General features: G+C 42.2%; 1 protein-coding gene across 1 annotated transcript in view; it reads right to left on the reverse strand.

Annotated features, from left to right (window-relative positions):
- The window catches only part of BMP4 (bone morphogenetic protein 4), a 197,118-nt gene extending 171,648 nt beyond the window's left edge, over positions 1-25,470 (reverse strand). Inside the window, exons 1-2 of the mRNA XM_047864305.1 lie at positions 25,239-25,470; positions 20,825-20,898 (exon numbers count right to left, since the gene is read on the reverse strand). The gene's annotated coding sequence lies outside the window, so the exon portion shown is untranslated. The remainder of the gene's footprint in view (positions 1-20,824; positions 20,899-25,238) is intronic.
- Between the last annotated feature and the right edge of the window lie 371 nt (positions 25,471-25,841).

Raw genomic sequence — 25,841 nt, forward strand, 5'->3', positions numbered from 1 at the left:
CAATGCATATCCACTGAATGTTACTTCTAGAAAGGTTGCCTGAAACACTACCTTTAAACTGTTATTGTGGTGAATCCCTATTGCCTAAAGAGTTTATTTTCAACTCCTCACTCTGGCACTCGGGGAAGTAAACCTGCTGATCTGTCCTCACTTCCTTCAGCTGCCCATCACAGACTCTAGGTACACCATCACATCCCCTTGCTAAAGTCTTCCCCTTTGCCATGCCCTACTGCTCATTTACTCATTCCATATTTACTTGGAACCCTCTCTATGCTAGCCACTGTGGTAGGCTCTGATAATGAAACAGGAAAAGGCAAGATTCATGGCTTCATATAAACCAGTTGTACTCAAATTTTACTATGTTTAAAAAATAGCTTGGGGCACCTGGGTGGCTCTGTCAGTTGAGCATCCAACTCTTGATTTCGGTTCAGGTTGTGATCTCCCGGGCTGTAAGATCGAGCCCCACATTAGGTTCTGTGCTGGCAGTATGGAGCCTGCTTGGGATTTTCTCTCTACCCCTCCCATGCTGTTCTCTCTCTCTCTCTCTCTCTCTCTCTCTCTCTCTCTCTCTCTCAAAATAAATAAATGAAAAAAAATAGCTAAAGCACTAGGTTAAAATGAAGAATTACTATACCAAACCCCTCTGCCCAAAAATTCACATTTGTAGATACAGAGTGGGGCCTAAAAAAGTTCACGTTTACCAAATACCTGAGACTCTAAGGGATCTCACTTTGAGAGACATTGATATAAACTAACAATTAAATATACATAAGAGCCATGCATGGCATCAACACAAGTTATTAAGGGAGAACACTGTACCTGAAAGGCCATCATATTAACCAGGCTAAAAAGATGGGTGTGAAGAGACTGAAGGGGAGAAACTTCCATGAAGAGGAAACAATCTGTGCAAAGTTTGAAAAGTCTGAAACCAGTTAGAATGCTGAAAACAGCTCAATCAGAGAGTCCAGTGGGAAGAGCTGGGAGATGACCAACAAGGCTGACCATCCAGTGCAGACGTGTCTGGAAGACAACAGGTCTTAAGCAGGGGAGAGACAGGATTCTCAGCCCTGCATGTGCTCCCTCTTTTCCTTTCCAACAGTTTTCTCCCAAAGCTTGGTTAGTATTCTCACATGCAAATGCTTATTAGTCCTCAGCTGGAGACTCAAGGGTGACGCTCAGATCTCTAGAGCTCTCTTTCCCTGCAGCTTCCTTCTCTCGGGTGCTCTGCCCTGAGAATTCTGGATAGTCTGCTGGTCTCCATCCCCAGCAACATTTCCTCAATTCAGAGAGGCCACCAGGTTCCACCTGGGCTCCCTGTCCCTTGCACCATGACCTCACATCTCTCTCAAGGCAAGAAGGTAGAACAATCATAGGGCTCATCCCATTGACTCCTGTTTCTTAGAGACCACTGCCTTTCTCTGCCTGATTCCCACTGTTCTGAAACGTATTTTTTCATATATTGTGTCTGCTTTTTTTGTTATAACAGAAGGATAAATCTGATTCCTGTTACTACATCTTGACTAGAAATGGTAGTTCAACTCCTTATTTCTAAGTAAAAGGTTTATGCTAATGTTTCTTGATTTACACATTTGGGCATTATTTTCTTAACTAATCATAGAGATCCTTCCCCCTCAGCCCAGACCTGGCCTCGGAGTCTTCTCAAGACAGCACTGTAGATAGTCAGTCCTGACAAATGGATTGGAGTCAGCAAACCAGTTGAAACATTTTTGGCTTCCTAGAACTAGAGGTTATAGTACCTTCCAGTTCTAAAATTTTATGTGATTCTGGTTAGGCAGTGGAAGATGCAGTGAAAATCATCTAAGTTATTGAAGCTAACTGGAAGCAATTACGATAAAAGCTTGCTAAGTGTTAAAGTTATAACTGGTGACTAAATAAAGTTGTAGAAAAAAAAATCTGTAAAGTTGCTCACTTTTTTCATCTAGTATTAAGAGTAACAGGAGTTTGGGGAGCCGGGGTGGCTCAGTCAGTTGAGCGTCCAACTTCGGTTCCGGTCGTGATCTCACAGTCGAGTTTGAGCCCCCTGTGTGGGGCTCTCTGCTGTCAGTGTGGAGCCCGCTTTGGATCGTCTGTCCTCCTCTCTCTCTCTGCACCTCCTCTACCTGTGAGCTCTCTCTCTCTCTCAAAAATAAGTATTTTTTTAAATCACTTAAAAAAAAGAGTAGTAGGAGTTACACTAGGAGTTGAGAAGTGTTAAAGGAAAAACAGAAGAAAAGAGAAAAACAGTCTCTCACTTTCCACTCAACAACAGTGTAGGGGAAGAATTACAAAATGAGGACTTTATCTCTAGACTCTTCACCTCATCCATACAACATACCATCAATTTGCCACCTGAGGGAGTGCGCAGGCTGAAATCCACAGAATCCATAATGGAACCTAAGATGATTTCAAATATAAGGATTCAAAATGATACGTCACAGGTTTTACTTATCATGCAAATGTTCCGATTTCATGTTCCTTTAATTCTTTGAAAAAGGGAGAAAAGCAAGCCTTCAAAGAACAACTGATCAGAAGTAAGCATCACTTTAAAAAAAAGCTTTCAATCTATTTGATAAAATAATTTTCCTAAATATGGGGGGTGGAGGGGAGGAAATACCCTGGAGGGTGCAAATTAGACAGAAATTTTCTATACAGATAAAACTAGGAAAATAGGGTGTAACAATAACAAGGACAGTGGATCACATAACAAACCAGGAAAGGAAAGGTTCCCAGCAACCCCTGCACTGTTGAGTGGAAAATGCTATTCCACATACTCCCTTCCTCTGTGGCCCAACCTCAAGGACAGCTCTGGTAGCATGGGCACCACAGAGCCTCACTCTTCACGTGGAGGAGGTAACCTCCCTTCCTCAACTCCCCTCTCTACAGACAGGTCTGACACAACTGATGGTGCTGGAGGAGGAAGAAATCATGGAGGCAAACTAGGGAGAGGAGACTCTTGAACACCCTCCCTATTCTCTCTCCTTTTGGAGGAAAGCTGGATGTGCCTTCATTTGCTGTTGTAAAACCAAGTGGGATCCAGAATCTAGTAGTCACTACTTTGAGGCTAACTCAAGGCAGAGGGGTTGGAAGAGTCTAAGCTATGTTTCCCAGCCAAGACCTCAGGAGATTTACTTGTAACAGGGTTTGGGGCAGAAGCTCTCTTCAGAAATGAGGAGAACACATTTGGCCAGAACATCCCCAAAGCTGAGCCCCCATCTCTGCAGCAGGTAGCTGAATCAAAAGGAAACCCTCCCTCCCCCCACAACCCGCCGCTGCTGGAACTGAGGAAGAGAAAGGAGAAAGAAAAATTCTTTGTACACTTTTCATGAAGTCCCAATTCATTTGTATGCCTTGTTAGGGATTAAGATGATTCCTGCTCATGCTTGCTGACGTACATCCAAGATTATCCTGCTAAATCTCCAGAAATGCCAACTAGGAAACAAATGACAATTGTTCTCTTAAAAGACCTTTGTTTGACTGTGTGGCTGTAATGGCCTGTTGGGCTCATTCAAGTGCCAGCCTGGAGACAACAATGCAAACAGGAAGAAAGCAAACCCCTGCAAAGCAATAGACAAGGGCCACTGCATGTCCAGCCCCACAAGCCCAGCGGCTGGCCTTTTACCTAATTGTTGAAGCAGGATGACAGAACCAAGGGCGGACAAGCACCGGAGGGCAGAGCCACAGCAATGCAAGGCCTCAGCACAGAACTGGGCAGAACGTTCGGCAACTGCTGCGGGTTGTGCCCAGAGCTGGACTCGGGGCTGCTGAGACAATCACAAGTCTTGGCAGAGGAGAACTGGAGGCAGCATGGCGCCGAGGCCTCGAGGACGACCCGGGGCTTGTGCACACACATCCGCGTAGCAGGAGGCCCAGGTCTGGCTGTCTAGCAACAACTGGTCATCTGAGCTTCCTCTTCCATCCCATACAGCCTTTCCCTTTCGAGGTTGTCCTCAGAGCTCGTTTCACCCCATTTCCCCTGAGGAAAATTTCTCAGGACGTGCTGGGGAGACAAGGAGAGATGGACCACGCTGCAATTTCCCTGCTGTCTAGCACATCACTTGCCTTGCCACAACCCCCGACCCCTGGCATGCCCCCCCCCCTCCCCCCCGCCCAGCCCTGGAAGGGGATCCTGGACTCCTCTCTGAGCAGCCACATGAGACCCCATGCTCCTTCTGGGTATGAGGGATGCTCAGGCCTTGGCCCTTGCTGTTTCCCATTTCTCACTGCCCTGATCAGTGTAGGAAGCCCTAAGGCGCATGGCCAGTATTTACCCATGAGCCAGGGAGAGGGTCTCCAATTTGAGGAAACTTACAGGTCTATCCATTTGTTTTTCTAGCCATCAGAGAACAATTCAAAGCACTTATTCAAAGAGATGTTGTATTTCACTGGTATTTGGGATCTCAATTTCTGTTCTACCAGTTTGGTTGTTTTTTTACCTTCTTATTTTGTAATGGAATAGATAAAATAAAAGGCAAAAAAATATATTCTTTATTTTAGCTACTGTATGTCCATTAAATCTGCGTAAAATCATCTGTTTTCATTATTGTACAAAGCCGATTGACAGGAATGTGTTAGGAGGGAGAGCCAAAAGAAGCATAAGGGCTGGTTTTTAAATATACAGCCTTTCTCTCACACAGGGCCGTGGGACCTGGCGGGACATCTGCCACAGGTCCACCACAGCCCTAGGGCAACACAAGAGAAAAGGTGGGGAGACAGCAATGCAATGAGAGTGTTTTACAATTCATCCTCCTAAGAGCACCAGGTTCTAAAGGAACTTGTTTTGCAAATGCCCTCAAGGATCCAGCTAACATTAACTTAACAAAGTGCAGCAACAGGGGACAGGCTCCCTGAGGAAGGTCCAGAGTGAGAAGGTGGAGGTTTGGACCTCCTGGGTCAGGCTGCTGCATTCACTCCCTCCAGCTGTGGAGTACAAGGAAGTTACTGAACTTCTCTAAGCTTTCACTTCCCTGTGCATAAAATGGGGACAATAATAACAACTATCGCTGAGCACATACTATGTGCCAGGCTCTGTTCTGACTCTTCCTATTTCAACTCATTAATCTCTATTAACGGCCCTAACCCTTTCACCCATATTAACCCATTTGAGCTTCACAACAACCCTAGGAAGTAGGTTCTATATCCCCATTTTAGAGATGAGGAAACCAAGGCACAGAGAGATTAAGCACCTCACTGAAAGACTGCCTGGCATTTAGTAAATACTCAACAAATGTTAGCTATTGTTGTTGGCATTAAGGATTTCACAGCCTTAAGCAGGTCAGGAGGAGATGCTGAGTGGATAAGGCAAGATCATATGCTACTTCGTCTCTTTTTAGCTTTATTCCTTAGTTCCCAGTTCTCACATAAGGGAGACATAAGCTGTTCTCACATAAGCTGTAAACCAGCTACCCTCTTTACTAAGACTCTCCTATTTCTCAAGTGCACATATGCACACACACAAACACACACATTTTCTCATATACACACACTCAAGCTCAACATATATGCCCACATCCTGCCGAGTCACAGACAACCTTTAGCTGGCTTGAGATTTAGGGAGATTTTGATTCGCCAAACACTGTATGTGGCTAGTTTAGCTTGATTCTTCTGTGTCCTAGGTGGCTTCAATGAGCAAACTCAAGAGTTCTTTTGACTTTAGAGGCTTTAGAACCTCTAAACCTCTCTGGGGTTTTAAACCTCTCTGGGGTTTTCCTTAACCAGCTGATCTGTAGAAATAGTAAGACTTAACAACTACAGGAACCACCCAAGCTTTCATCCAACACACCCCACTGCAGAAACTGCATGTGTTTCACCACTGTCCTTAGAGATGCCCACAATGCTCCTCATCGGAGGCTGATAGGGTGGGCTCCTGGGCAAACTGCAGTATTTTCAGGCAAGGGAATTGACACTGGCTCAGAGCAGAACATCACACACAGATGTGTTTTAATGAGAGCAGGAGGAGCCCTTAACCAGATACCTGGTTAAGACCCATCATCATAAAAGTGACATCTTTGGGCTCGGAGAGCTTGAAGGGGCTTCCCAGAGGTCACACAACCAGAAGGGGCCTGGAGCTGAGACCTCTTTATCCAGAGTTTGGTTTTCTTTTCAGTATACCTCACATTGGCTTCACCTACTTCACCAAAATGTACCTTTCTCCCTTTGTCCACTTAGCATTTTTCCACATGAAATAGAGGAGCCTTAAAATATGAGCCGAAGAAGGAAGGACAGAAGACAGGTCCATAATATTGTTAAAAAATGCTTGACCATGATCTTAAGGAAAAGGCATTTTGATCCCTAAACTAAAAAGAAAAATGTCAAATCCCTAAAGCACAGATTCCAACAACTGTCTTTAATGAGAAAGTACAGAAACCACTCAGGTAATGAATGAAATCTCTCCAGAATGTTCTTCATGAGCAGGCACACAACTTCAGTCCTTAAAAATTAAACCTTGATTTTGTGCTTGTGGCTCCTCTAACTGAACTCTTCCCAGATGGACTGCAGAGCCATGCATGCATGTGTCTGGACCTTTAGGGATGGGGAGCAGGGCTTCGCTTCCTGCACCATCTGGTTCGCTGTTCCCAGCTCCAGCCTAGATTCCCACTACAGCCGGGTAATCAGAAGAAATCAGAAGAACACCTCAGGGAAAAGAATCTAGGACTCAGACTTAACTTCCTCTAAGGAGGATCAAACACTGAAGACTGTTCCTTTTCAAGTTTTATTAATCCTGGTTCATAATTTCCACCACATCATTAGTCATTTCCTATTTCTGAAGGGCTGGCAGCAGTCGCCAAGGCATCAGGCAGTAAATGGCCAGATAACCATGCCACCTGTGTGCCGTATTGACAGTTACCCACAACCGCATCTGGGTGAGAGGCTAATGTGCTTTTTCTAAAAGGCAAGCCATTTAGAAGTGCAGCCCAGTTTTTGATCTCTTGCTAAATACTTTTATCCACATCGTCTCCCCATCTGGGCCTGGAAGTCATCATGTGACCTGCGGTACTTTGAAAAGAAGGCAGCAAGGCAACAACAGCCAATCTGCCATAACCCCCTGAGCAGCATGAGCTCTCGAACCCCTCCCAAGAAGGGGAGGCAATCCCTGTCTCTAGCCAGGAGAACTCCAGGAGCTGAAGTGTAAGGAAAGAAGGGAAAGTGACAAGAATCATGTCCGCAAGAACCCTTCTTACAAAGAGACAGATGAAATATAACTTATAAAGCACTTGAGAGCTGACCAATAAGACTAATTCCATGGGGGTTACACCCAGTTCACAATGACATGGAGGTAACCACATAGTCAAGTGGCTTCTCAACATCCTGACTCCCTAAGGTCAGAGGGTCTCTCCAATACAAAAGCCTTCAAGAAACTCAGCACGTGAGAGGCAGACAGGGTTCTGGGGGAGCCCTATCTAATACGAACCTAGAAGTTCAGAGATACAGGCTTCAGTTCTGGGCACCAAAGAGAGGGCTAAGAAGGAAAAAAGGTACTTATCAGCTTTGTTGGCCAAGCCCCTGGCGAGAGGGGAGAGACCATCCGAACTGTCTGGAGAGCTATGGCCCATACTGGGAAAGCTCTGAGCCTGCGTTGCTGCCACTGGCTGCTCCCATATGAAAGACTGCAAGGGAAATACAAATAAAGCTCATTTGGGGGATACTTTAATTTTTAAAAGGCTAAACCCTAATACCTAACCCTTAAATAGCATTTCCATCTGGGTAATCCCAAGTACTTTGCCAAAAGTTGGGTAATCACATCCCTACTAAGTAAAAAGGGAAGTTCCCAAACTTAACTGCATCTCTCATGAAGGACAGAAAATTGAACACAGAAAGTTAGGGAGGATGCATAACTTTTTCCCCGTTGCCATTCAAAACAGAGAAGTGTTCTCCTCTTGGAGAATTACAGCCTCGAGTGCCATTCTGAGTTTCAAAACTGAGCCAGGACAAGTGTTCATATAGGCAAACATTCCCTGCCCCCCACCTTCATCACCTTGTCTGCCAATGGCGGTGGTAAAAATGCAATCACACAGGGTGTAGTATCAACAACCATAGGAACAGGAGTGGAAAAGTTGAAGAAACTGAATCCTCTGTTCTTTTTTTTCTTATACTTAACACCAGTCCCTCCTGTTACCAGTCTTAAGGAATAAAAAGCATCAAAACACATCCCTTTACATATTGAGGAGCCTGCTCTACACATCTGGCCTCTTCTGATACCCTGGGTACTTCTCAGAAATGACAAATATTCAAATTGGACTTTTTCTTTTTAAGTGCATACACACATACAGACTAACCTTACATGCATACATACAAACACTGTCCCAGCCTTTGGATTTATTTTAAATCCTCAGATTCTATTCTGATTTCCCACCTCTGGATTTTATGTTGTAGTCAACAATTCATCTATTAGCCACTTGTCAAAGTATTAGGAGAAACTGCCTTTTCCTACCTTTTGATAATCCCCATGTCCCTCAACTTCAGAGTTTTACCCTGTAGGCTGATTTTCCTACCAAAGACTACTGAAAGTCTAAAATTTTCACTCACACCCGAGTAGAATCCCAGTGAAGAGCAGACTCGAAATTCCCTTTCTGTAACTGAATTCATTAAATTCTCACGAGTCCTATAACTTCCCGGTTCATAGGTATTGAGGGCTAACTCTCCTGCCCAACTACTTAAACAGTAAATCTGCCTCATTAATACACCTTTCTGAGGAACTAAGCATTCTAGCTCTCTCAAAGAACCTAATCTGAACCTAATCTGAGTTTAGCACAACAAAAAGAACCATCTAACAGATCCTGAGATGCAGGACATTTACTCACAAGGCCTCTGAATCGCTCTGCCAGAGTCACTAGGGCTATTTGCTCCCGTTTCCAAACCTCCTCCCAAGGCCCCCCCACCCTCACTGCAATTGCTGTGGTAGCTGAAACCAGCCTCGATTTTTATCTGCATGGCAACTTCATGCTCCCACAGGTTCCAAACTGATCAAGTGGCCTTCAAAAATGCCCCCCCCCCCCCGCTTCTTAAAAAGGCTGAGCCAAGCTGTGTATGATCAAGACAGAAAACAATCCCTTATCATGTCGGAAGTAATACTTGTGGTTATCTAAAGCAACGGTAATCATATCATACACTTTATCTGTGACTGCCTTTTTCCTTCCAAGGGTAGGAATAGAAACTTCTTCTCCTTCATAATGAGCACTATTGAAACTCCAGCAGGCAGACTCTGCTTTGGCAACATGCCATTCCCTAGCATAAGTGTGTAATCATCTCAAAAAATGTAACATGGCAGAGAACAGGTACAAGTACTTTCTGGAAATATTGTTTGTAAAGGGCCGGCTTGATAACAGGGATTGTTTGTGTTAGAGCCTTTTTGGCCTGTATGGTTAACAAGAACTTGCAGTTCTGGTGCCAGCTCGGTTAATCCAACAGGACTTTATGCAGGGTTTTAGGGGATAGGGCCCAGGAAACAATACAAGCCTTCTCCCTCACAAGTGCTGCTACACCATGAGAGAAAAGCACTCTGCTATTTAATCCGTCATACTTCCTTTTGATAGATATTGTGGCTGTCAGTGCACCACATCAAAACATTCGCTCATAACACAGCACTAGAAGAGTCTTTAAAATAAAATTATCAAACAGCATCATTTATTGAAGATGACAATCCAACTGCAGTCTCAGACTCATCAGACAAGCAAACGCTGCCCATGAGGTGCACACATCTGCCAGGGGCCCTCCAGGTCGAGCCCCCTGATAGGGAACTACCACCATCTCTAAGAACACATTTTCAGGAAAGCAGTCAAACACAGTTTCCTTTTGCAGGAGGGAGAAATCTCCATCTCCGCTTGTCAGATTGGAAACCTGGAGCACAGTGCCACAGTTTAGCAAATATCAGCCCAGAAGAATGAAGGACTGTGCATTTTGGTTTTCCTCGTGTTTCCCCCTTCCCCAGGGAACATGTCCCACGGCCCCTTGCCCTGTCCCACAGACTTGCCTCTCACTGCCATTGTGTCCCTGCTGCCCAACTGACTATGCGACACCTATGCAGCATCAGGTGGTAAAATCAGCTCCCTTTGCCTATAGAGATAGTTTTATTTCCGTGAATTAATCTGCTAAGGTTGAAACAAAGTATTTGAATGCCTAAGACACTTGTGGCTATTTTTGTATCTCCTTTATAGGGCTACTATCTTTGCCTTTCTGTAATGTCAATGTATTACGAAAAGACATCATATGCCATGCAAAGATAATCCAAAGTACGAGCTCTGCTTCAAAGGGATATACGCACGAAATGTATACAAATATGAGTTAAGCTAAAGCATAGAAACTGTAGTGAAAGCTACAGAGTGTTTCTGGAACATTTCTGCTCTATGTAGAAATTTTTCTATTAGATTTCTATTTACCTAATAAAAAATACTGTTTAACTTATGTAAGTGTTGATTATTAAATTACGTGCAAGTTTAGCAACCAGGCCATTGAAACACATAAAGAGCAGTTATTGAAAGGTAACCTTAAGCAGCTGTTGTCAACCTCCATTCAATAAATAAGAAGCAAAAAATTTAAAATACATCGAAAGATTAAATGAAAAGGAGAATTACTTGACAAGGAAAAATGGTAAATACTAAAATCTATAACAATGTCCTAAGTGTCTATTCCCAGGAAGCTCTAAGTTTGGGCCGCCTTGGATCGTTTAAAAATGTTGTTGAAGTCATAAGGAATTATTTTAGATTGCTTATTGTAGTCCCTTCCAGCAATACGGGACTTCAATCACCATATACACCTGCACATAGCTACCTGTCAGAGAGTTAGTTCACGGTCAGAAGCTAAACCTAGAGAATGGACTTGATAGCTTTAAGTTTCACATTCATAAACGAAATATACGCACTTTTCTCTAAACAAGATGGCTGTAATCACCACTCAGATTAAAAAGTGGCATAACAGACTGGTCAGGAAACACATTACCAATAAGATTTCTGATCTATAGAGAAATACAAAAGGCAAAGGGGCCCCTGAAAATAAAAGTTATTTGTTCCTAAACCCTGCGTCTTTGCTTGGAGCTATTTCTTAAGAAAGAAACTGCTTCCTTCCCTAACCATATAAAACAATCCCTGAAGTTATTTATAGTGTTCATGGCCCGGAGGCATCACTCGGTTCCCCCACCACAAGCCCAACCATGTGTTACTATATTAAAAAATGTGAAAAAGTAATTATGGGGTATGGGAGCCAGTGTCTGCAGACACAACCTGCCAAAGAGGAAGTGACAGGAAACTTATGCTCCTCGTTGCCGCTCAAGCACTGCCCAGGCTCCAGGCTCAGAAGAGAGCAATCTGTTCCAAGAAATAAGAGAGGAGCCTGCCCTAGTGAATCAGAAATATCCCTGTTTCTGAATATACAGTAAACTGGTTTCCATTCCCAGGTCCCCTTAGTCAGTCAGACTTTCCAGTCATGTGGAGAGACCACTCACAGCATCCTCCCTCGGCAACTCAGCCAGCTGCCTGCCTCAGCTCCCTTTGGACCGAGTAGACTGGGACATGTAAGGCTCGGGACTTGGGTGAGAGTTGGGAGACCACTAAAACTGGCCCCTAAAGTACCATCCTGCCCTCTCAGATCCTGATTTCTGCCACCTTGCTCTAAATCAGTTTCGTGGTTCCTCTCCCCACCTCCACCCTCGTTCCTTGCCCTCATGTAGGATGGGAAATTCCATCTAATACTCATTTCTGGACTGGCGTCCACACACTCACAACTCCCTCAGGTGTCCCCTTGGAAGATGGGCTCTGTCATCATTAGGATACCCGTGCTTTCTAGCTCTGAAGGCGGAGAGGAAAAAAGTGTTCCAAGTATCTGTTCCAGGGAGCTGAAATTCATTTAGAGAGGAAAAGTCCACATTTCTGGTAGAAAGGCAGTGTTCCCAAGAGGCCTCAGCTTAGGAAACATTTATTGGGAGAAACTACATTTCCTCCCCAGGACCTCCATCTGAATCGGTCTAATCTCAGGAAAAAAGAGACCAGTGACAACTTTCACAAGAGAGCCTTGGAAAAATTGCTGCTATCTCAGGAAGGCTTCACTTGGAAATAAGTCATTGTTGCTATCTTCTTATCCAACTTGACTACCTAAATGCAGCACTACATAAACTTCCAAAGAAGCAAAAACTTACCCACACACAGTGTCTTCTAAAAATCAATTTACTGAAATCTCTTTCAAATAAATTTTTAAAGAAAAGAAAGCCATAGATGACCGAGAATGCAGAGGGTAATGGATGTCAGGAAAATGTCCTCACTACCTCTTTAAAATAACTAAATAAATCGAATTAACATGTTTCTCTAGTAATATTCTGTGAGCCTGAAATATTATATTATAAACACAACAAGCTTGAGTTCCTAATTTACATTCTGCAATTCTAGAATGTGAGTAAATATTGGTTTCTAAATTCCCTAAAAGTCTTCCTTTCAAGTTTGTTTTTTGACTCTGGGCAATAGCATATATGTAGAATTTAAACAGGTTATCAACTGATACAGCTGGAAAGAAGACTTTAAAAATCAGAGAGAATATCCCTGTAAGTCTAATCCATGCAGCTTCCCACATTGAGGAACTGATTTACAACCTTCTGAGATGCCCTGTTAACCACCCTAAGATCTGTAGAGGAGCTTCAGTTATCTCATCCCAGTTTTCTCCCTTTCATCTCTGCCTCCTAAAGCCCGGTTTCTTCACCACTGTAGTATCCACAGTGCCACCTGCTGGTTGTCACAAGTATCTCTATGGCTACCTGCTCTCCCTTCGGGGATTTGCTTAATTAAAGTCAATCAATGACTGCTAGAAAAGCCACGGGAACATACCCTTAAGAAATAATAAAACAATCTATGAGATGAGGAAGATACCAATTCACAGAAGGTTAGCATGACCCAACATGTTCTCCTGAGGCAAAGGCCTGGCTATTTTAAAGGCAACCTTTAAAAGGTTAAACCTAGAATTTGCAAATTTGCTTCATGCAGGTTGGCAATAGGACTCGGTGTGAGACTATCTTTTAGATAAGATGAAATGCCTCAAAAATTTTCAAGATTCTATACCTTCTTGTACCCACCAATCCTAGACTTCTACTTCTCCCCTTTCTTAGATAAGTATCTTCTGCTTTTAAAAGATAGGAAATTTGCCATCATAATTCGTTAGATAGGAATAAAAGCTTGAACCCAATTCCTGACTTTGATTCATAGCAGTTCCGTCTTCATCAAAAGTTACAGCGCCTGCCCTCATTCTGGAATCTGTGAGCCATCCACACAAATGACAGGGGCCAAAGTACCTGCAGGCATGTGTGAATGCAAAGCCCCCCTCCCATATTCAACCTTTAGATGGTTCAACTATTTACCATGTGTCCACAATCTGCCATTTGCATCTCAGGCCTTAGCCAGGCAAAAGATAAGAGAAGATGACCTTTACACCCACAACTAATGAATATGAATGAGGTCATGCTTACAAGCTCAACTAGGGGGACAAAGTAACACACAGGGAAAACATTTTTTGTTTAAAGGCTCCTGACAAGCATTAGCTAGTCAAGTTTCCTAATAATCCCTTAGAGTCTAGACTGGCAAAGGATCATTATTCCTCCAGCAGGTCCGCAAAAGAAGATACCCAAAGGTTACCATTTCAACATCATTCTATGTCATCAATATCCTGAAATCACGTTGGAAAAAAAGGTGCTGAAAGATGCTTCTCACTGACTGTAAATGCAAAGCGAGAAATATGCCCAAATCGGGAGGCAGCGAAACCTTGGAAGAGTCCTGAACCAGCCATTATTTGTTAATGATTTTATCAGAGCAGACGATTTAGAAATGTAGATCTCTACGTAAAGAAAAAACAGCTGCAAGATTTAGATTGCGACTGAGTAATAATTTTAAAGAAAAGAAATTTCTGTATTTATCAGTTGAGGATTTATTTGGAGAGGTGGTTGGTTTCTTGCTTTCTCCCTACTCCTTCCTAATTAAAGTCTACCCATGGAGACTACAGATAGAGGATAAATACCACAAATGTGATCTTCAGCCTTGAACTCTGGCATAGTATTCCATTTGAATTTTGTTTGCATTTGCTTTGCTCTTTTTAAAAGTATAAACTGGACCCTTACATTTCCTGGTCTTCTACCAAATTCAGGAACTATCACATTTTCTTTTTTTCTTTTTTTACTTTCTAAATCTATAAACTTCAAAATATTTCTATAAACTTCAAAATATTTGCCAAGTTGGCAAAGCTCCAATCAGCCCTTCACCGCTGCAATTAAAGTGATTTTCCATCTGAACATAACCCTGACAAGTGAGACATTATAAAAGCTCCCTCACTGAGCATATTTTTATGTTCATCACAGATATGTATTCATCCTCACAATATTCAGATTATTCTAGGAACTGTGAGTCAATGTAACAGCAGTGGTCCTATCTAAAAGAGAAGTTGAATTCAGGATCCCCCTTTGAAAGCAAGCAATACCTAGAAAGAAAAAGAGAGAAGCACTCTTTTATTTCTTTTAAAGTTGATATTACATAAAACAAAGGAAACCCACGGTAGAGCCAGACAAAGTCAAACAATATATTCAACTTTGAGGAGACGGTGCAGCAGGGAATGCTGTGTTACAAAGCATTATTCTTATGTCATCACTGCTTCCAGAAAAACGCTCGAAGCTCCACCTTAATACAGGATTCACTTCTCAGCTGAGGAGGACCTTAGGAACAGTACACTTAGCACTCAGCAGTTGTTTGACCTATTTTACTAATGTGTTTGGGAAGGAGGTTAATTAACAGTGGATGGCTATATCCTTAAGCTTAATTTTTCCAACAGCCCTGCTCATAAAAGGAAAAATTGAGTATGTATTGAAGGAAGCAAGCAATTAAGTTGCACAAATAGTGAGCTCATTGAACTGCAGCTGACTTCTATCATGTCAAAGAACAACTAAACACAGAAGCAATAAAAAGATTGTTGCCACGACCACCACTGAGAACCGACTGGCAATAAAGATGAATAACTTCCTACTTGAAGATTACTTGATTAAAGCTCTTTAGAAACCAAATGTTACACATAGGCATAAATGGAGCAAAATATTTTAATGCGTGTTTGGCAGGTTCAGAAACATTTTATAGTCAATTTTAAATGAAGGTTTATACAACAACAGTAAACTCCACTTAAAACAGACTTTCCAACTGCTGTTCTTACAAGCAAGCTGCTGTGTTCCTGGGGAAATCTTGAACTGTACTGTGGGATAAAAGTCCCATACCTAACAGAGTAAGGGGAGGGCCATGGGGAGTGGAATTCCACAGGACCGGGTCCTCTGAAACTAAACCCAAGAGCAGAGTTAGAGAAGCTCATTCAGATGGCTGTGACCCTTGAAGGCAAGTAAACAGACTCCCTGTAGCAATAACCAGGAAATCTCTCTCTCCCCGGCAACACTCCGCTCCCCTGCCCACCTCCCAGACCTCCGAAAGGTCAAGTTTTAGCCCAAGCTGCCCTTCAAAGAAGCGTACTCACATCTAGGAGTTGGATACAGGTTGGCATCAGAACTGGCTCCCAGGACTATCAGTGTCGGCGAGGTGGGACAGGCATGATTTGACAAGGAAAATGTGTCTGACAGAGGATTCAGCTCTCAACTTACAAGTGTCTATGGACATGTCTGGAGAATATCAGCCTCTTTGAGGGCTAGACCCCAGCACTTGCCTGCTGCCTTTAGGGGGAATACAATGAAGAATTATAAAAGACGAAAAGGATGAGGATTTTGCCACAACAGTTGCTTATAAGCTAAGATTTAAAAAAAAATAAATAAATAAGCTGCCCTTTGCATTGGTGCCCTCAAACCCACTACTGTGGAGAATTAAAGCCAGTCGGTCTATAGAAATAAGGCAGTCTGCCACCTCATCTCTATCCTTTCTCCCGCTGTTAGTCCATCTCTAGAATACTGAGGAGAGCGGACACTGTGCTTTTCTTCTGAACATTTCTCCCCGATTGGGCTTTAAGGGATCAGGGCCTTGAGATTACGATGAGCGGTTCTCCCCCTTGGCTGGCTCCACCCCTCTCCTCCCTCACTCAGAAACTGTGCAGTGAGCCCCTCTGGAGCTCTTTTTGTTTCACACAGCACCCTTCAATATGCTGGGTAGATAGTAAGTGCTTAATACATGCTCTGGGGTTAGAATCAGCAGGAAAGGCTTATATTTTTGGAATCGAAAATAGAGAAGCAATTTTGTGCCACACCTTGAAAAAAAAAAAGCATAACGTTCTTGATTTTCTTGGATGGAAAATGGGAGCTAAAATGGCCTGTAGAAATTAAGCACATAAAGCACATGGTACCTGACTTCACAATCCAGTTAGATATGTCCACTCTTTACACACTATTTTCTAGAGATTCGGAGCTGAATTTGCTGCCAGGGATTTTTAAATACTTGGTTTGGGGAATTCTAACTGCAAACCAAATTCATACTGCAAACTTTGGAAGAGCTTTATTGATGAAAAGTAGATATTTGTAGTTTTAGTAACACTCTTCCTCACCACTTTTCAAGAGGACTGGTCACTGGATATGTGGCATGCAAAACTAACAAAGAAATAAGTTAGGAAGGAGTTTGAATATTTATATAAATTATATTTCATATGCGGGAAGAAAGCTCAGTGGTACACCCCCTTCCTTCTGTTTCAGTGTCTCCAACTTAAAGCCTTTCGTGGGCTTTGTTTTGTTTGTTTAAGTTTATTTATTTATTCTAAGAGAGAGAGAGAGAGTGTGGGAGAGAGGGGCACAGAGAGAAGGAGAAACAGAATCCAAGCAGGCTCCACACTGTCAGCGCACCGCCCGATGTGGGGCTCAGACTCACAAACTGTGAGATCATGACCTGAGCCAAAGTCAAGAGGCGGATATTTAACCAACTGAGCCACTCAGGTGTCCCCTTGCATGGGCTCTGAACTCCAGGTACTCCACTAAGACATTCTAACCCTGTGCACTAAAATTCTGGAGATGGAATGATTTGTACAGCACAGAAAAGGGGGTGGAAAAAGAAAGTAACAACAGTTCAGAGATGGGAACAGTCTGCTCCCTGGACACCCCTCCAGGCTTAGGTTCACTATCCAACCTCCAAAGTCCAAGACTCTCAGTCCCCCCATGTTAAGAGAACAAGAAAAATGCCTAGGAAGGCCCACGGTTTCCTTCCACATCGAGGAGAGGAAGCAGCAGAGGTAGCAGACGCCCATGTGCAGCCATCACTTCCTCGGGGGCTGGTGTCCATTTCCACCCACTGGGATGGAGTCTGGCAGCTTCATAACCGGCAAGAGATACATGATCCAAGAAACCATTTTGGCTCCAATTCTAGCCTTATGAAGGCCAGTTCTGTCTAACTCTGACTCCTTATAAGCATTAGTAAGGATTTCAAACTGCCTCATCCTCAAGAGTATGGCCAGAGAAAGACGAGTTGAGCAAAGCTCAAGATACTCTTCAGAAATACCTAGAGATTAGAAAAATCTTGAGATTATATAAAATAGAAATACATTCAGACATGATAGAGAGAAAATATACCTTTTCTTCTCCTCCTTTGAGTAGTCAGAGTGTCAAATCAAAAAGCAAAATAGGGTGTAAATCTAATAACAGAATCTAGAGCAAATGGCTATAAGAAGCTTGTTCCTCAAGAAACAAGAGAAACCGTGTGTCTAATCAAAGTGTATTTAAAATGTCAATTTAAGCACTTATTGTTTTCCCCTCCAGCCTTCCTCTCTTAAATTTGCTTATCTCAGTTCATGGTTTCTCCATTTACTAACCACCCTAACGTAGGAATTTCAGTCATTTATGTATCATCCCACCACATTCAATTCTAGACTCAGTATGTCTCTTGGGTTCTTTTCTTACTTCTGCTTCTACTATTACTGTCCTACATCATGTCATCTATACCTGGATTACTATAATAGCCCTCCAATGAGTCCCCCTTCACCACTTGCTTTCTCTACTCCAAGTTATTTTTCACATCCCTGGCAGTTACCTTCCTAAGGTACTGTTATAATTGTGGTGCACTCTCTCAGTCCAAAAGCTTTTACTAGTTTTCTGGTTTTTTCTTTTTTTTTTTTTTTTTTTAGAATTAAGTGCAAATGTCCTAGCATAGCATTCAAGGCGACTAATAAATAGAAAGTGTTCTGTATTTCAAAACTTACCTGCCATTTCTCCTCACACACAGCCCAGAACAGATTCATCTCCTTTTCTGAATCATGTCATGAACTTCTGCACTTCTAAAACTCACTTTTCCTTTAGCTTCATCTATTCAAAGCCTGCTTCTGCTCTAAAGACCAATTCAAACATTACCACCTCTAGGAAGCCCTACCCAATTCCAAGACAAAATAAATCACTCACTCCTCAGAGTACATATAACACTTTATTTAGCCCTTTATGACAATATGACTTGTATTCATTATTGTGGAATTTTCCATCTCCTCCTAAAGGACAGAGACAATAGTTAAACCCTCTAAAGATGGTCTTGGATGCCTAACATAGTACCTTAAATAAGGTAGACATTTCATGAATTGACCAGTATAAGAATTATTCATTTTCACTAAAATCTGAACCATGGATAAAAGACCAAGCCAAGAATCACAATCAAGGAAGACTTCAAGGAAGAAAGGAACCTCAGTTAAAAGCTACTCAAACTGAGGCGCATGAATAAGTCTTTCGTAAAAGAATAGATATAGCCTAATCCATTGCTTCTCAACATTTTCACATTCACACATTCTTGCAAAGGGTTTGACTATGGTTGAGAACTGCCCTGACCAAATGGGGAGACTAACTCTTTTTCAGCAGTAGAAACTTAAATCTGCATTTAAAAGGGTTAAATCAAGGCTCAACAGATAAACAGCACAATAAAACATTATATATATATATATATATATATATATATATATATATATACACACACACACACACACAAATCATATATATATATATATATATCACATATATATTTATATATATACTATATATATAATATATAAATCAAATAAATATACATGTAGATCTACACATCTAAGATACTGTTTCATTTAAACACCTCTACACACACAGATCTAATGATGTCTTAATAAAACAAATATTTAGTTCACATTTTTGCCATCATTCCAAAAAGAGAAAAAAGCCAAGAACTAAAACCATCTCCTTAGCCTTATTGGCATTAAGTAATCAAATTCCCTGCTACTCAGAAATCCAAGACAGGCTTATTGCAGTTCTCATTCTCGCCTGGAATGAAAAAATGAACTCAAACTTCCAAAAGAAAACCATAATTTTCCAACATCTTCTCATAGTCTTGCCTCTCCCCTGAAACTTTGGAGTCAACTCTTCCTGAGATGAATCACGTTAAGAAATGAATCTCTTAATTGCACTGTATAAGCTAAACAGTAAGCCATGACCTCATCACCCTGGATGTAATAAAAGGGCAGAGACACTCAGGCATTTCAACAACATCTTAATTCCTGCACTGTTCTGGTTTATTATAAAGCAGGCCTGTGTGCAGGAAGACATTTTTAAAAATGCTTTTATCTCCATTTTGCATGTTAGCAGATCTCATGGTCTCATCTCTCTGCAGACAGAGGTCTGAACTGGGCAGAAGCTAAAGCAGGCAGGCCAATGAATTCACCTGAGAAAAAAAGAAAGCCAGTCTTGGAAATGACACAAGTACTCAAGATGAGCCAAGAGAAGAAGGACCTCAACCTACACCATTACTCCCCAGACTCCAGCCCAAAACACACAAACAAACAAAACCTGGAACTGAAAAAAATATCTGAATGTCACAGCCAAACTAGAGAAAAAGCAATAGGAGGCCAGAGAAGAAATGGGGGAGAAACATGATACTACATCCTTTGGCTGGCATATCACTTTCTGACCCTTGATTTACCATGAAGTCCTTCTTCCGATGATTATAGTATCGTTCTTTTTTTTTTAAGTTTATTTATTTATTTTGAGAGAGAGAGAGGGAGAGAGTGCACATGTGTGCCTGATTGGGGGAAGAGGGAGGGAGGGAGGGAGGGAGGGAGGGAGAGAGACAGAATCCCAAGCAGGCTCCGCGCTGTCAATGTAGAGCTCGACATAGGGCTCAAATTCATGAACTGTGAGATCATGACCTGAACAGAAACCAAGAGTCTGATGCTTAACCTACTGAGCCACCCAGGTGCCTCTACAGTAGCATTCTTATTTTGCTAGAAGTAGCATTGGGAAGCTCCCATCTGTATATGCAGCCCTCTACAGAGTGCAACCCATATAAGCACAAATGTCTGCCAACTCTGGACCTGTACCAATGAAAAATTCCTAAAATAATGGTCCAATGAGAGAAATAAATCATTTGGATAATTTTGCAAGAAAGTTCATCTTTTTGTATGGAAGAAAATGTATTTGTACCACAATCTATCAGTAACTCCAAATATAGATATTTCAACAAGAGTTAGCACTTTAGCCTGTCAAATCACACACACACACACACACACACACACACACACACACACACACACACACAAAATGCATTTAACTTGTTTAGGAGGATAGAAATTGGCCCCAGCATACAGACGAGGTACTGAGAGGTACAGCCACCAGCAGAATTCTGAGTATCAATAATTCCATAGGCTCAACCACCACTGACCAGGAGTGAATATTATTTCTTTGCGGCCTTTCCTAGCCATACACATCTATTGTTCCACGTGTTGTTAGATGGTGCTACTGGTTGCAAACGTTTGTGGGCTTGCTGTTTAGCATTCCACTGCTTACCACTGTTGGAGTACTGACCAATGGGCATTCTGTTCTGAATGCCCATTTAAAACCGAGCCTTCACCTTTAGACTGGGTGCCTGGGAGAAAGCGGCAAAGTTAAAAAGAAACTTACCTGGAGGCACCCAGCCCTGAGTTCATGGCGCCACCCATACCGTAACCCACAGAGCAGAACTTCAGTTTCACCATCTGTAAAAAGGGAATAGTCACTTTACTTGAATTCTGAGACTTGGTAGCTTATGAAGCAGTGACTTACCAAAAGTGCAGCCAATCCTACAGACAGATACTTTGGTAAAAATTAGGCATCTATGTTGTGAAAACTGTCCAGAAAGAGTTGAGATTGTTGGCAGAGACCAAGAAGATTTTGCCTCATAATCAAGATTAAATCTCTTTCTATGACTGTCAACACTAAGTTGACAAAACTACAGTGTTTATGATTGATATGACCTTGACATTACTAAAATTAAGACGGTGCTTTGCTGTAATCAACTGTGACGTACACTATTTTCAACAATGGCCTTTCTGCAAAAAGGAGAGATGGGAAATAAAGCCTATTGTAAAACTCTTTTCTCCAAGTACCTTGAAACAGCTCTTCCTAGGAACAGTCTGGCATCTTCACAAGATAATAGCATTGTCTCAATTTGTAAGTTAAGGAAGACAATACCCCAAGCTCCACGAAGTTGGTAAAGTTATGATATATGTCATTTGACAAAAGCATTGACCCTGGGGCAACATAAATACATGAAGCTTTCCTTTCTTCCTCTCTTTGCTCAAAGACAGCACAAGGAAAGGAGGAAAGGAGGAAAGGTTCCCTTCCTGATATAGAAGTTCCTCTTTACAAAGTAGGAATGAGGAATAGCACGCGCACTGGTACAATTTCCAAGACATTTCATGATTCCTTAAATAGAAAAGAGTATGTTCAGAATATTTCAAAACAAAACAGAACAATAACAAAAAAAAAGTTGAACTTGATTTATGTATAACATTGGCTGGTGCTTCTAGAGGTATGGAGGAATGCAGAAGTGAGAAAAAGAGTCTAAATACTCAAGACCATGATAATTGTCCGTGAATTTACTAGTCCAGGATGTTTTCTCATCAAACTTTAAGTACAGAAGAAAACTATATGCATACAAGGCATCTCGGACCGAGATACTCTTGTTTCTCTTTCGTTTTCACTGTTTACAAAGCGACCTTGAGCAGCCCTCGTTTATCTTTACTGCTGTTTGCTGACTTGTGGTGTTTAGATCAAGTTTTGATACTTGTGTCTTTAGATGGCCACGAAAACGCAGCTGGTCCAGAGGCCAGCTGGAGGGAGAAATTGCAGGGCTTATCAAGTCATCCGAGGGGCCTTGTTGTGCTCATCCTTTGTAAACAATAAGACATGTCAGCATCCCTGGTTGCTGTCATTGCTGACAGTTCTCTAAAGACCAGCAAGTGTTGAATTCTTTAAAGTCGGATTGTGCCCAGTGAGAGAAACGATAGCGTGAGATGAGGGGGACTTCATGGATATCTGAGTACCTTGGGAAAAGAGAGGAGTTGAGGCTCTTCACTCAGCAACCTAATGAAAACTAGACAAATAGTCTTGCATTTAATATATAGTTTCCACCAATTCATGCTTCTTTTGTTAGGAACAATTCCACCCTCTATATGGAAAAGAGACAGTTAGAAATAAAGAAATAATTTCTCATTGACAAGGGAGCTTCAGGTAAAGCAATGCTTATGAAAGGCAAAGAAAGGATAAGAAATTGAGTTTTTATTGGTAAATTTCCATTGCACAACCATTTTATTGCTTGAACTTCATAGACCCCAAAACTTTATGTCCTTGAACAAGTAATCAAATGCAAAAGGACAGAACTAAATAATCCATCTGGGATAGCCAGGGCTGTATGCAAAACACAAGGAATAAAATACAAGTCTTGAAGGAATATAAATGAGAAATTGTGGCAAAGAAGGGAAGGACCTGAAAGTAAGTTATTAAAGCAGTATCTAGTGCTTAAAGAATAATGAACTTCACATGCTTCCCTGTAAAATCCTTAAAGGTATCTTTTGAACAAAGATCTATGTGCATAAGTTAATTATATCACACACAAAAAAGCCCGACTCATAACATTACTCAACCTTTCTAACATCAGATTTTTAAAATGTATAAAATGAAGATTAAATTCTTTTCATGGAAACGGATAACACTTGTCGAAGTAGAACAAAACCTACATGAGGTGTCAAAATTCCATTATTACAGCAACTGGTAATGTGTTATATTCAAGACTAATTTTGCCATGAAATTTAAGTTACAGATTTTGAGGTTAATAATGTTTCAGAGGAAAGAAAATTTCCAGTGTTTCTATTTTATTTTTTCTAGGAAGACTTCCCAAAAGCATTTGTGCCGTTAAATGGTCTAAAAAGTCTGCAACAACAAAATGTCTCAGAGCCACCTGTATATTAGGATCCAAAGCTTTGAGAAGAATCATCCTTTCAATATCAAGTTCATCCCTGAAATAAGGATCATCTCCATAAACAAGGCCAGAACCTAAGATTCCACTAACGTAACAGTATAGTTTTTAACTTGGACTATCACTTGTTGCCTATACTATAAACATCTATTTGATGGCACAGAGTCATGGATTATTCTTTCCAAGTTTGTTCTTTTATCTTCTTGCTGGAGACAGCCAGGCCACATCTTATATAGCTACAGGTTAAGCATTGAGCCTGAGAGTCCATCTGAATCATAAAATGCAGACAGCGGGGCGCCTGGGTGGCGCAGTCGGTTAAGCTTCCGACATCAGCCAGGTCACGATCTCGCGGTCCGCGAGTTCGAGCCCCGCGTCGGGCTCTGGGCTGATGGCTCAGAGCCTGGAGCCTGTTTCCGATTCTGTGTCTCCCTCTCTCTCTGCCCCTCGCCCGTTCATGCTCTGTCTCTCTCTGTCCCAAAAATAAATACATGTTGAAAAAAAATTAAAAAAAAAAATGCAGACAGCAATTTAAGAAAAAATTTTGCAAATTTCTATTAACTAAGTAAAATCACCCCTGTTTACCTAATTTTCCTACAAGCAGAAAACCAAAGGCCTATTGGCATGGCCTAGACAGACACTGCTAAGCAGCTTTCCAAAGAGCAAATGGTCAAAATAAAATAAAATGAAAAAGATTTGCCTGTCATGGGAGTTGGTCAATAAAATGCAACAGTGTTTATTACAACATTTAAAGTCTGTGATTAAGAACACCAAAAGGCCTAAACTAGAAAGGTTTTCAGCCTGTAATTTCCCTGCAGTCCTGGCCTGTACTTCCTTATGAGTTAGCTCAGCAGGGCTTTTTTTCCATGTCCATCATCAGCTTGTAATTATTGCCATTCTCAAAGCTATGCCAGATGGGTCTTTAGAAGCAGGCATGCAGCTTGTTTATGAGAGAAAGAGCTGTAATATTACTCTACACAGAGACCTATCTGGTCCTACTCAAAGAGCCCTGCTCCTCCCTCCCCGCCCCCCAAACCCACCCCCACTACTATTCTGTCTTCCTCCCCTAGACAGCCCTCTCTGTTTCAGCTCCCTGTCCCAGCTGAATGGCCTGGTGAAGGGCTGGGACCATGGGAGCCAAGAGATATCTGTATCTTAAAGCATTTGGCCTAATCGGCACCTTTCACCATTCCCATATGGAAATGAGGCCAACACCCAAGGGAAAAACGAACTGTGGACTCTTTCCCCTACATACCCTTGTGCAGAGGCTTTATTCGAAACACCAGAGCTGTGCAGCTACTTTTCAGAACACAGATCTCCCTAGATACCACAACAGTGCCTTCCATTTCTCTTTTCTGGGAATTCCTCACTGGGGAGAAGAGAAATTCCCGGCAAGATTCTCAAGGACAAACCTTGACTCATTTTGTTGTAAGAAGGTTGAGGTCAAGGAGCTGGGCAAAGCAACACAGGCAAAGGCAAAAAGCACCTAACCGGGGGTTCATCGGGTGATAGGCCTGGGGTGTTAGGTATCCCAGAGGGCCAAGCAGAGCTTCAATCAGCAGTTAATGAGGCAAGACCTGCAACAGATAGCCACTTTTAACTTACAAAAGCTTTTAGATGTCTCTGTTTACTTTGATCCATTTCAGTTCATTTGAGCCTGGTTAGGGTGCATTTTACTTTTTTTTTTTTTCCCTCTGGTTAGATAAACCCTCTGCTCCCACCCCATTCCTACCCCACCTCCCAAACAATAGTATCATTTACCAACTTAATACTTAAGTTTTGAGATCTTCTGTCAAGGTCGGCAACAATTATATAAAAAACAAGGAGAGAACCACCGGTCTGCCTGTGGAATGGTCATTTCAGAATCCCATCAGTGAAAGATAAGTGGAAAGGAGGACGGGACAGGAACGGCTGCATTTTCAGGCAGATTTAGTTATTTGTTTCTGATTAGGTGAAGTACACGTTCTTTTATCTCCTGTTATTTTACCCATGTGATGACCAGAGAGCTTTCTTTGTTAAAATGTTTCAGAGCGGATAAAACTAATTTACTGCAGTGTGAAACAATCCTGAAAGAAACTGTACCTGATGGTCACAGACGGGAAAGTCACTTTAACTGGCCGTCGTTCCCAGGCCCTGGGGCTGGGGCTGGGGCTGGGGCTGGGGCTGGGGCTGGGGCTGGGGCTGGAATTCCCAAATCCGAGGCAGAAAGCGCTCCTGTACCGATGGATTTGCACGTGGGTCCCACTCTTAACGGGAATACTCTGGTGTAATGAGCTTTTAATTAGGTCGGCTTGGTGCTTGACCCCCAACTGTACCGCGGGCCCGCGTCTAAATGACACCTCTCCACCGACAGGAGCCGCTGAAGGCCCTGGAATCCTTCCCAGCATGCCTTGGGCGACCTCTATCCCGACAGGCCCCTGACCACCCATCTTCCCAGCATGCCCTGGGGCCCCTGCTGCGACCTTGCCCTTTTCTCTCTTGTTTATAGCCCTTGATGTACGCTATTTCCTTTCTCTCTCTCTCACTCCTGTGCCACTTCCCAATACACCTTTTCTTGTTCAGAATATTACATTTGAAGCAGGTGTATATTTAAAAAAAATAAATAAATAAACCTCTGGTCACCTAGCCAGCAAAATTAACAAATATACGTGGGCAAGTCTGGTTGGGCATATGTATTGCTCAAAA

This window comes from Prionailurus viverrinus, chromosome B3, assembly GCF_022837055.1.
Source record: "Prionailurus viverrinus isolate Anna chromosome B3, UM_Priviv_1.0, whole genome shotgun sequence".
NCBI classification, from domain to species: Eukaryota; Metazoa; Chordata; class Mammalia; order Carnivora; family Felidae; genus Prionailurus; species Prionailurus viverrinus.